The sequence below is a fragment of the Camelus ferus genome, chromosome 10 (assembly GCF_009834535.1).
Source record: "Camelus ferus isolate YT-003-E chromosome 10, BCGSAC_Cfer_1.0, whole genome shotgun sequence".
Lineage (NCBI taxonomy): Eukaryota > Metazoa > Chordata > Mammalia > Artiodactyla > Camelidae > Camelus > Camelus ferus.
The window spans coordinates 25,128,951-25,141,512 of NC_045705.1; positions in this window are offsets into that span (position 1 = coordinate 25,128,951).

Here is a 12,562-nt window from a genome sequence, read left to right on the forward strand (position 1 = left end):
CTAACCCACTCTAGCCGTCCTGCCCCACCAAATGCGGAGAAAAAGACTGAGAAACTCTTATAAAATGTATAATCCAGACACGTAGTTTTACTAAAAGACTGAGACCTAATCACAGAACTGTAGAATGCGTCCTCTTTCCCTGTATCTTACCACCACATTGCTAAAGGCCCATTTCTAGCAGCTCCTTTTACTCTGTACACCTTGCCCAACTATCCGGGAAAACTTACAAGGCCAACTGAAAGACAAAAAACACAACTTGACGAGAGAAAGCATGCATCAGGCCAGACAAGGTAGAGGTGCTGGAGTTATCAGACCAGGAATTTAAAACAACCATGATTATTATGCTGAGGGCTCTGGTGGATAAAGTAGACAGCACACAAGAACCGTGAACAATGTAAGTAGAAAGACTGAAATCTTAAGAAAGAATCAAAAAAGAAATGCTAGAGATTTTTTTTTAAAAGGTAACAAAAATGAAGAATGCCTTTGATATATAGTAGCCTGGACACAGCTGAGGAAATATCTCTGAGCTAGGGAATCCCTGAAAACCAAGAGGCCAGGAGGACGAAAACTGAAAAAACAAAAGAGAATATCCAAGGACTGCAGGACAACTATGGAAGGCAGCTGTACTTGAATAGTGGGAATACCAGAAGGAGATGAGAGACAGAAAACAGAAGAAATATTTTAAAAAACAGTACAACTAAGGATTTTACCCGAATTAATGGCAGACACTATGCCACATATCCAGGAAACTCAGAGAACAGCATGCAGGTTAAATGCCAATAAAACAAAAATGGCAACAAGAACAAAACTACTCCTAGGCATAACATTTTCAAACTAGAGAAAATCAAGGAAAACAAACAAACAAAAAGGCTGAACCCAGCTAGAGGAAGAAAACACTTTTCACATAGAGGAACAAAGGTCAGAATTATACCTGACACCTTTCTCAGTAACCAGCAAGCAAAGAAGGAGTTAAATACGTGAAGTGCTGAAAGAAGAAACCCAGTAATGTAGAATTCTGTACTTTGTGAAATTATCCTACTGAAGTGAAGGAGAAATAAAGACTTTCTTGGACAAACAAAAATGGAGGGTCCTTGTTGCCAGGAGACCTGTGTTACAAGAAATGTAAGAAGAAATTCTTTGGAGAGGAGGAAAGTTACATAAGTCAGAAACTCATGTTTACACAGAGTAAGGAAGAACACTGAAGAAGGTACAAGAGAAGGTTAAATACAATTTTTTATTTTTCTTATTCATAATATAGCAGATAACTGTTCAAAATAATACCAGCAATATACTCAAATATGTATGCTTCTGTACATCTCTAATTAGTTATAAATATGTATAGTCCATATATTAAGTGAAATGAATATGTGTGGATATATCATTATATCTAAATATATCTATATATATATATATTTCCTTGTATCCTTAGATATAAGGAAAGCCCATATATAAAGCTTTGTTCTTTATGTAATGACTTTAGTGGTAGAGGCTAGATGGAGAGGGGGAGGAAATGAATAAGAAAAGCAAAAGGGATAAAGGCAAGAAAAGCAGGACAAATGAACGAACTTCCACAGAAAGGTGATTCATTCAGAATGAAGAGCTGGGTTGCAAGTAAGAGGACAAGAAATATGACTAGCCCTTGCAAACTCTGAATGTATTTATGTGCAAGAAATAATTGTTTCATATGAAATGCAAAGTGAATGCTAACAATACACTAACATTATTTTTAAAATCTTAATAATATTGCAGACATCTCCAAGCAACAGGAAAGCAAGAGAGGCTGTTTTAAGACTTTTTTTTTTTTAATCAAATACTCCTTCCATACTTGGATTGCAAATTTCTCAGAGTCTAAATCACAATAAATATAAACCATTGAACACTAGAGAATTTTAACTATCTCATCTAACAGTGTAAACACGATGCTTAACAGAGCTTTGTGAAAGAAGGGAGTGTTCTCTTTTTAAATCTGCAACCAGATGTTAGATTACTGGTCTTTGTTTCAACCACAATGATGCTGGAGAGGAAGAAATTAATTGCAATTTTGATGAATGGAATGCCTGACAAAATAATAGTTTTTAGCAGATCATTGTTTTCACTCTTTAATTTCTATCCAGCAAAGTTTTATTTCAATGCTACATCATAATTGCCATTTTCATAAACATCAAACTGAGCAGGTGCATTTGCAGACTTGCCCTCTGCGGCAAATACAATGTACTAAAGACATGTAGAACAGATTATGAAATTACAGAATTTCCTTTAGCAAACAGTGTTTTGCGAGATGTCTGCCTTAAAGAAAACAGAAAAATGATTGGCCCTTCCAACTGGGTAGCTAGCCATAAGCAAATAACCCTCTAGGCTTCAATGTTTGATGACTTAATAATTAATTTCCTCTGCGTTTCCCAGATTTTGGCTCCTTCTGCCTTATGGGCTATACTTTAATATTAGGTCGTGTGTTTATATTCTTCTAATCAGCACTTAATTAGATATCAGCACTGAATTTCTCTTTAGCCAACAAGTGAAATGTAGGTTAGAGACACGTTGGTCCACAAAATGAAACATTTTGAGGGCACCTTGTGATGCCATGGCAAAAGCAGCATAATTAGTGGGACGTGTTATTTTCCAAGACCCATTCCTTGAAATTTGAGATGAAACATAAAAGTTTCTTATTCTTCAAATATGTGCATTCATTTATTCACTTCAGGTGCTTGCCCAAGGACCTGTAGAAATGTTTATTTCAAGCATTAGGGCTCAGTTTTCAGCCTTTATCAATTCATCTATAAATTTCAACACCCCATCTCAAGTCTAACATGCTTCCAGTAGGTGTGATTAATCTACCTAAAAAAAAAGAAAAGAAAAAGACAGGTGACACAGGCAAATAGTTTCACTTTTTAATAGATGTGTCAGATTAGTGCATGATTTGCACAACTCAGTATCATTCATAACTATAAGCAGAGAAAGGATTTCAAATATAGTATTACTTTCTGGTGACCAGAAATATTTACTGCCCCAAATATGTTCCACTTAGCTGTTTAACTGCTCAGATTTTACCATTATGAATTCATTCATTTGGGCTAATACTCAATAACTTCTTCCTCCTAAAAGGATGGTTATAGCAACACTTACCCTTAAAGCTCTTTTTCATGGCTTTATAGAATCTTAGCTTTGGAAATATACTTACTAGAATTTATTTAGTCAAACCAACTTTATGCATGAACCTCCTCTCCAATCTCTTCATGAGGCTAAAATTCATTTTCTCTTTGAAAATACTCTGATGGCTAAGAAGACACTCCTGTTGTCAGATGGCTTTTTTTTTAATTCTTCTAATTAAAACTTAAAGCATTAGAGAACAATTCCTAATTTTGGAAAAAAAAATAGCTGTTTTGCTGCCCTGATTGGCCTCTGGAGTTACATAAAATAAATCTATTTTTTATATGATTGCTTCTTAAATATTTGAAAATGCCTATCATATTTCTATCTAATTTTATCTTTTCTAAGCCAAATATTCTTACTTCTTCAATAGTCCTTTCGATGGCATGGCTTCTTGATGATCTAGTTAATGAACTCAATAGATAATGGTAAAAAGTGAATGTGTGGCAGGTACTCTTCCAGGAGCTGGCTGTATGGTGGTGACTAAACACAGAATCCATGGCTTTTATAGTTGAGTGAGGAGGGGAAAAAAAACAAGCAAATAACCAAGTGAAAAAGTTTAACTTGATAAATGCAATGAAGGAAACTCTGAGAGGGCTGTGACAGAATTACAAGAACTTAAGTAGCTTAGAAATAGCTTGGCATCTGGAAGTGGAATGGAATGAAAGACAGACTTATGTTTCAATGAGCAGGAACAGAGACAGATGACAAATTGGGAGACTCTGTTGGCAATTTATATCACAGAAAGAGTCAATGTCCTTAATGTATAAACAGTACTCAAAATCAAAGAGGACTATTCAGGATCCTAGCAGAGAAATAAGACATTAGTGGAAAAACTGCTGGAATTTGAATATGGTGTGTAGTTCAATAAAGTGTTAGTGTACTGGTTTTGATAGGTGTGCTATGGTTATGTGAGAAATTAACCTTGAGAGAAATGGAGTGAAGACTCTATTGGGATAGTACTCTGTATTACTGTTGCAACTTTTCTGTAATGCCAAATTGTTCAAAATAAAATGGTAAAAATGTTTAAGGGACAAAGGAACCAACATATTTCTTAAGAAAAGCACTTTGCAGATAAATGTAGACAAAAAGCCCTTAAACATGTGAAAAGATAATCAAATTTACTTATAGTAGAAGAAATAGAAAGTAAAAGGCCAACACGATATTTTTCACCATGGCAACAGCTTGACAAAAAGTTTTAAATGACAACAGCAAACTTCTTAGATAAATCTCTGAAAAAAAAGAGCCACTATCCGACTTTGCTTATTAAAGAGCAAAGTGATGCAACCGCTCTTGAGAAATATTTAATAAATTTCTATCGAAACCACAAACGTGTTTACCTTATGAGAATTGCAGTCATGAGAATTTATTAAGAACAATGTACTGTGCTTATGAGAAGTGACTGTAAAGCTATACTTCCACCAATATGAGATAACATGTGCACAACTTACTCATCGTGGAGTCAGTTGGAAAAGTGAAATGTCAGAACTATGTACGTGTCATTCAGAGGAGCCTGGGCTAAATAAACTATGGCACATTCACATGGCGCAGGACAGCGAAGCTTGGTCAAAATGAAGGAGACCTCAATAAGCTGACGTGAGCATCTTTTGGCATGAATTGTCGAATGAACAATGAAAGGAATGAAAGAATGTATATAGTGAGCTACTTTCTGCATGAGACAGAAAGGGAAATAAGAGTGTGTGTGTGTGGTGTGATGTGTGTTTATGTTTGCAAAAAGATAAACCAGGAACTAAGGGAAAATGGGCTTAGAGAGGGCAGACAACATAGGGTAAGGCATCGGAATAAGAGTGTGACTTTTCTGGGTATACTTTTTAAAATGGTTTGAATTTTAAACCACGTCAGTGTTTCGCATATTCAAAATATAAACTATATAAACAAAATAGGAAGAAAACCAAACCTTAAAATTGACTATGAATGGAAATTACAAAATTTAACTACATCTCAAATTGAAAACATGAAAACATAGATCAAATAATTATTTCATATAACTTTTAAACACTCTTCATCTCCAGGAATATATTCTAAGGGCAAAAAAAAAGTAAAAAGAAAAAAATCTCAAGACTGATTTATAGGTTTGTTTTAGGTAAAAAGCATTGGTGGTATGATTCAAAATTGTTTTTAATATATTATAAATTATAGCAAATATTTTTGGAAATGAGTGTATTCACTGCTTAAGAAGGTAAATGCAATGTGAACTAGGGAAAATGAGGAAGAATGCTGTGGAACTGGATGATACTTGAATATATTAATATAGGTTCAGATTTGGTAAAAATATTTTTCTATCTCTACTCACTAAAAAGACTTGGAAATAATGACACCGGTATCATAAGCAAGTCTAGGTCTCAAATATTGCTTTCAAAATACTGTTCCCTAAGAAGAGAAACAATGCATCTTGTAAAAATGAATAGTTCTGGGTTTCAGCAGATAAAGGATAAGGTGAGTTTAGAACACTTTATGTCTGAAAACAAGGACAAAGAAGCTAATGTGATGCTCTTCCAAGAACCAAATATGGGAAAATCTGAGCATTAAAATGAATAGGGAGTAATAATGGAAATAGATCATAATACATGGGATTAAAAAATTCACAGACCTACAGTGACATTAAAAATAATGATGATAGTAAAAACAATAATAGGAAATGAGAGAAAGAGGGAAAGAGGGAAATCTCTTCTTCATTAAGAAATTCTAGCTGATAATTGGTAGAATGAGAAAATCACCATTTCATAACCCCCAGTGTAACAATTAATTCAGGTAAAGATCATCAAAGGATGCTAAGAACATTTGATGAACTTTTTTTTTTTAAAGCTGACTATTCACACATCACTTTCCAAAAAGGAAAAAAGACTTCCTTTACAATCTGTATTGTTCATCACCCTAATCAAATAATCACATTCAGCATTACCAATATTCTGAAATTGGATTTACATGCCTCCAGAATTGCTTCAATAAAATATACAAACACCACCTTAGTAGTATTCTTTCCAAGAGTGTTTAGTCTACATCTGATAATGACAAAACAAATGGATAAATATAGAATGCAAGATGTTCTGGGAGATCAGTGGCATAAACTCCCTGGAAAAGCATGCAATGTGAAAAAAAAATGTAGAAGGGCTGTCTTAGATTTGAAATAACTAATGGAGCTACAAATCAAATGCATCAACTTTTTCTGGACCTTGGATCTTAAAAATAATGATAAATGAAATTTAGGTGAAAACTAAATATGGACTGTGCATTAGATTGTATTATTGAATTATATTACTTTCCAGAAGGTGCTGTGGTGAATGTCCTTATTTTTTTGAGCTGGATGCTAAGGTTTTTTTGGGATAAATCATCATGAGTCCTTCAATTTATTTTCAAAAGATAGAGAGAGAGAGAATGTTAACAATTGGTGAATCCAGGCAAATGTATGTGATTGTTCACTGCAGCATTCTTTTACGTTTCCTGTGGGTTTGAAAACTTCAAAAGAGAAAATAATGTAAAATAAGTAACTGAACTGAAGTTAGGACCACCCTTAAACACATAGCAGAAGCAAATAAACATGTCTGAATATGTGAATGGATAAACATATGAAATGCCAAGTCTCATCTGTACCTTAGCTGCTCCTGTAATACCATCTGAGCACATTCAGATTGACAGCACTTTGACACTTCGGATTCAACGCAATTTTAAAGATGAGTGAATATTTTCAGATATGTAGTGATATTCACTCATTCAACTAGCTCTTCTTAGAGGATATGTTGCATTTGTGTACAGAGTGTCCTTTTGTCCTTTTCACCAACCACTTGCCCTTTGTGACTCGGTCCTGGACCTAAGAAGTTCTAGTGAATTGGCAATCATAGTTCTCAAGCCCTTTGACATAAGAGTGGGCACTTTATTGAGGATAATAAAATTATCTTCATTCCCCCTGGGGTCCATGGTGGTCAGCCAAGAAGCAGCCACATAAACTGAACAGATCAGAGTGCTTCTCTAGGAGTTTACCCACAGGCCCAGATTGAGGGTTTTTTTTTTACCCCTGACCTTGCTCAGTTGGAAGGATGCATGCTTCAACTTTCTAGGCTTATGACACCCACACAACTCCAAGATCCCCAAGGCTTGAAAAATAAACAAAGGGAAAGAAACAAAGAGGGGCGGGGAGATGTAACAACACAGGTAGGTAGAGAGAAAGAACATGGTTCTAATGATAACTTTTCACTTTTCAGATGCCTTGAGGCTCATGCCACTCCCTGATTGCACAGTTTTTGGAGAATCCTCTTCTTAGTTAGAACTAGTTGAGTTGGGTTTTAGTGATTTACAACTAGAAAAATCCTGATAGCCAGAAGAAGACAGTGAATATTGCTCACGTGGTTTCAATATATCACCCTATGTGCCAAACATTTATCCAGTGAACTAAAAGACTCAATTAAAATAGGAAAGCAATAATACTGATTCATTAATTTAGATGTCATTAAATCAAGATTTTTTCCTTAATTTTCACTGAAGGTCAGCAATACTATTAATGAAATCTCCAAATGTAGACAATACAAGTCCATGTGTGGATATTTTATTTATAATGGTGCATATTTAATTTAGAGGCCAATGGAGTTGTGCAGATTTATTTGTAGCTATTTATTTTTGCCTTTGTTCTTTTGGTGATCTCCTGTGGACACGAGGAAAAAAAATTAGTCTATGTGTCTAGATGGTGGCTTAGCTGCTGTCATATTTGTCTTTGCATTTCTTAAGAGGAACAAAGGTGGAGGAATGTTGGATAAATTAAAAGTTGTATGTTGAATTTATAACAGAGTAATATTTCTTTCAAACTCCTTTAAAGTATCATTTACATCCACAATAAGAAAATAGAATATAAACAAAGGTTAGGGTTATGGTCAGAGCTTAAACAGCTTCTTTTATATATTTATGATGAATATGTTCTGATCAGTTTATTACCAACACGTCCTCTGAAGTCATGATGCTTTAGATACCCTCCAGTGAGTGAATTTCAAGCACTTGGAATCCCCATATTAGAGTCAATCAGCACTTACGGTTGAGTCATGTGCTATGTTGGCAACTGGAAAGTCAGAGCAAACAAAAGTCTCATCCTATATTAGTGGTATAAACTGGTAAGTATAAGTAAATATGGACTGCAGAAGTAGAAATAAGCAATATTTTAGATGGAACATGAAGCAAAACCCAAAACCATTTAAATTCCTCATGATTTTGCTTTTCAGTGACATTGAATCTAATTCTTTTTTTGGTCTTTTGTTTGAAGATGGAGAGACAGTGATATGAGCACCTGGAAGCAATTTGCAGATAAATTCAATCATTTGGGGATGTATTTTTGCATTGTTTGCCCTTTTTGTAAAGGACAAAGCAAGATGAAAAAGAAAAAGAAAGGATGCAGAAAAGGTGCTTCTGATATAACTAGATGTTAAAATCATCATACATTCTGGAAATACTCAACTATATGTAAATGCCCCAATCTATAATTTACTCTAACCATTGAAATTTAGGAAATAGGAAGGAAATATGATCTAAAACTGAATACTAAAAGTAAAATTAAGACTTTTGCTGAAACTATCATTTGAAATGTTCTGGCAAAAGTTCTGTTGAAGTCCTAATCCTCAGTGCTTCAGAGGGACACATGGTTACGAGAGGGTTTCCTAGACATACCTTTTTGCCCAAAACAACAGGTGAAACTGCCTTGTAATTATGGCTTGTCAATGTGCTTGGGGAGAACAAAAATCCCAAAGAGAATTTGTTCTTCAGATAAAAATTAGGAATAATACTAAAACTAAATAATCAAACCAATGATCATTTGTTGAACCTGTATTACTTGTTAGGCCAAGTGCTTAACTTTCTTTATTGTTTCATTAATTCTTAGAACTATTTTATGAAGTTAGTGGGATGGTTCCTGTAATACACAAACCAAACATAGATAAAGCATAGAAGAAAACAGAGTCAGCAAGTTTAATCAATTCGCTCCAAGTCACAGAGCTAAATTCGCCACCCATGTTCTGACACTTCAGGACTCTAGGTCTAAGAATGTGTTTTTTGGTAAGAACTGATCAATTCACCCGCCCTAATGTAGGTATCAGGTGACTTTCCTTCAGATGAGGAGTAATTCTGTAACTAAGATGGGTACACCAAGATTAAAAGGGAGGGTGGTGGTTCACATACTTGTCAAATTTTATTATGCAAGCAGAACTTTACAGGACTTCAGTCTGCTTTAAAGAATTCAGTCTGCTTTAAGAATTCTGTGCACTGCAAACCTGTTCTTTTTTTTTTTTTTCCTTCTTCTGATATAGTCCACAGTGTTCGTTGTGGGTTTTGGTCCCATTCTCTCTGGAGTAGTTGGCTTGCTGTCAAGGCTGGTGTTATTGAGTGTGTTTCAAAACAAAGTAATTTAAGACATTGTCTATTAATAATAGAAATAGGGCTTCAGCCATACTTTTATTTTGTATAAGCTGAGGAAGATGAAACAAAACAAAAATATAAGTGGGGGACCAAAAACAGCCAGGAGTCTTAATATGGTAAATATAAAATAATCTGTAAAAACTATCATGTTACTTACATGCCACAATACTGAATACTGATTGTTAATAAGAAGAAGGTGGGATTAACTGAATATCAAAATTTTTGAATTAGTCTTTTAAGAGAAACTCCTCATAAAAGGTTGTAAGCAATTGGAGTAGTCTCCCAAGGGAGTTCACAGAATTTCAAATTTCCAGTATGGCAAAAGCAAACTTATGGTTACCACAGGGAGAGTTGTGGACGGATAAATGAGGAGTTTGGGATATGTATATATTAACCACTTTATACAAAACAGATAGACAACAAGGTCCTACTGTTTAGCACAGGGAACCATATTCAGTCTCTTGCAATAGCCTATAATGATAGAAAACATGAAAAAGAGTATATATGTATAAGTGAATCAATACGCTGTACATGAGAAATTAACACAACACTGTACGTCGACAATGAGCAAACACAGATCCATTTTTTGCATTAATTTCTATTTTCTTATAGTTTGCTAGAGAAATTCTATTGCAAAACGCTCAGCTCAGGTAATTGAAAAAGTGGAGAAAATTGAAGTGACCAGACAGTCACCAGGGTAGCTGGGGAGCTCACAGTGCAAACGCAGTTCAGATGGGAGAACAGAGCCCCAGCCACACTTCCAGAGATAAAAGAAAACGCTGATGGCTTATCCACGCAGAGGCAGCAGGGTAATGACGGGAGAGCCAGAGAATTACTATTGCTGTGGTTGTGATTCTTCCTGCCTAGGATATTCTTTGCACTCACACTGAGCTTCAGTTCTGACATTGATGCTTTGCTCATTCCAGCCCTGTGAAAGCAGGGCAGACTCTACTTAATTAGAAAAGAAACGTAAGTAAGCACCGGCTTTTATTTTTTCCTAAATGGGAAAGGGGATGCCATAGATAATTGTTTTGTCATCAAGACAAGATCAAATTGCTGACCCTCTAATTATATTGGGCAAAATAACAACGGATCTTACTGATGGCCTTCCTAATTCTGGAGCTCAGAAATCAAATTAAAGTGGGAGATATTATGCTTACGGTCTAATTTGCTCAGGGTTCATTATACTGGAGGCTTACAAAAGAGCTTTGTGACTAATTGCTTTGCATCGTCTACTTCCTCAATATTAGAGCTGATATCATCTATCTAAGTGTAATCAAATCAGATCAATGTCAGATCAATGATCTGACAGAAGCAAGAGTGAATTTAATGCGTGGTTGAGCCTGAAGAAGTTTAAACATGAATTCACTTCAAAGTATATCTGTGATCTGTCGCTTTAAATAGGATTTCAAGTTTCTCTGAAATTACAGTTACGCATAGCACACTCAAGTCTGCAGAAAGATATCGTTCTTTATTCTCCGAAAATGACGTACTATCCTCATGGGTACCTCTAACCACTGCTGGGTAAGAAAAGTAGAAAAGAATCAAAGTTAATTTTTTTTGAGAAGGGAGGGTTAAGTCTGGTTTAATTTTATAATCTGAGATAGACTTTTGGAAGATTAGTTTGTTTGCATGTTTCAGAGATGAATGTCCCTGGGATACATACCCAGTGTGTGGGACCTCCTTTGTCCCTGCTCCACGTCCCAGTAGTGCCTTCTGGGATGAGGGTGTTAAGTATACATACACCATCAAATGAAAAGAGTCTCAAGGCTGACTTCAAGGTGTTGTGCTGTCCTCTGAACTGAAGACTCCTGGAGTGTGACTGGCCCATCCCTAGGGACTGTTGGTGCCAATTCAGCTGACAGAACATGTGATTTCTTATTGATCAGCTCGGCCATGGTGGGCCTCTGGCTGATTGGACTCCATCTCCACTCTTACTGCTGCTTTCCCTTGGTTCCACGCCTGGCAGTGATGTCCAGAGCTCCCTGTCCAGGTGGTCCAATCCCTGCCTAAAGGGTCCCCATTGCCCTTCCTGGGAGCACACTCTCTCTTCTGCCAATCTCCAAAGCCAGATGTTGAGCTAATTCCCGCATCACTATCACTCCTAAAGAAAATGGACAAGTTCACACCATACAGGAATAAAAGGAAGAACAGCTCAGGTTCTTTTCCACTTAACAATGTTATGGAGTGGGATTTATCTTAATGGAAAACCCGTAACACTAGCCTCCTTGGTGCATCAATATTAGTTAAAGGGAAAAGCTCCCAGCTTTCAGTGGTCCCTTCTTTTGACAAATGCACATCACCCTCTCTGGGATGAAATTCTTATCCCTTGCTCTTGCATACTGCTATTCTAGGGTGCTAACTTCATGAGCTGTTATAAGCAGAATACGATTCTTATCTATATAAGACATGATGACCTGGTTCCAGAATTCGTTCTTGATATGCTGAGAATTTTAAAAAATTTCCATCTTTCAAGTCCTAGATTATAAGTTCTTATTGCAAGATGATTTTTGTGAATTCCTTAGCTGAATAGCAATTCTTTGTTACTCTTTGCATTTTGCCAGTAACAATTCTGTACATTTCTCACTCACTTCCTACCTGGGTTGCCCCTGGTAATAGAAGGGTGCCTCAGGATTACAGAGAGAAGTTCATGTAGGCAAAATGAAAAACAGAAAGACATAGGAACAATGTCAAAAACCTTAATTCCTGGTTTTGTCTAATTTCCATTTTCCCCCTTCCCCTCTCCAAGGAGATTTATTTTTTTCACTTTGCTGCCCTGATCAGTCTCACTCAGGGAACTGACCTCTACACACCACATCATTTATACTTTCTTGCTCTCCAGTTTCCAATTCTATTGGGGACCAAAGGGAGATGAGAGAGGAAAGGAGGTGATATGTCTATTTGTTCTCCCCTCATCCTCCTTTTTTTTTTTTGCACTGGCTGGCACGGTCTCCATTCCCTGCAATCAGGGATCCATTAGGCTAGCTCTCTTCCTTGACTCCAG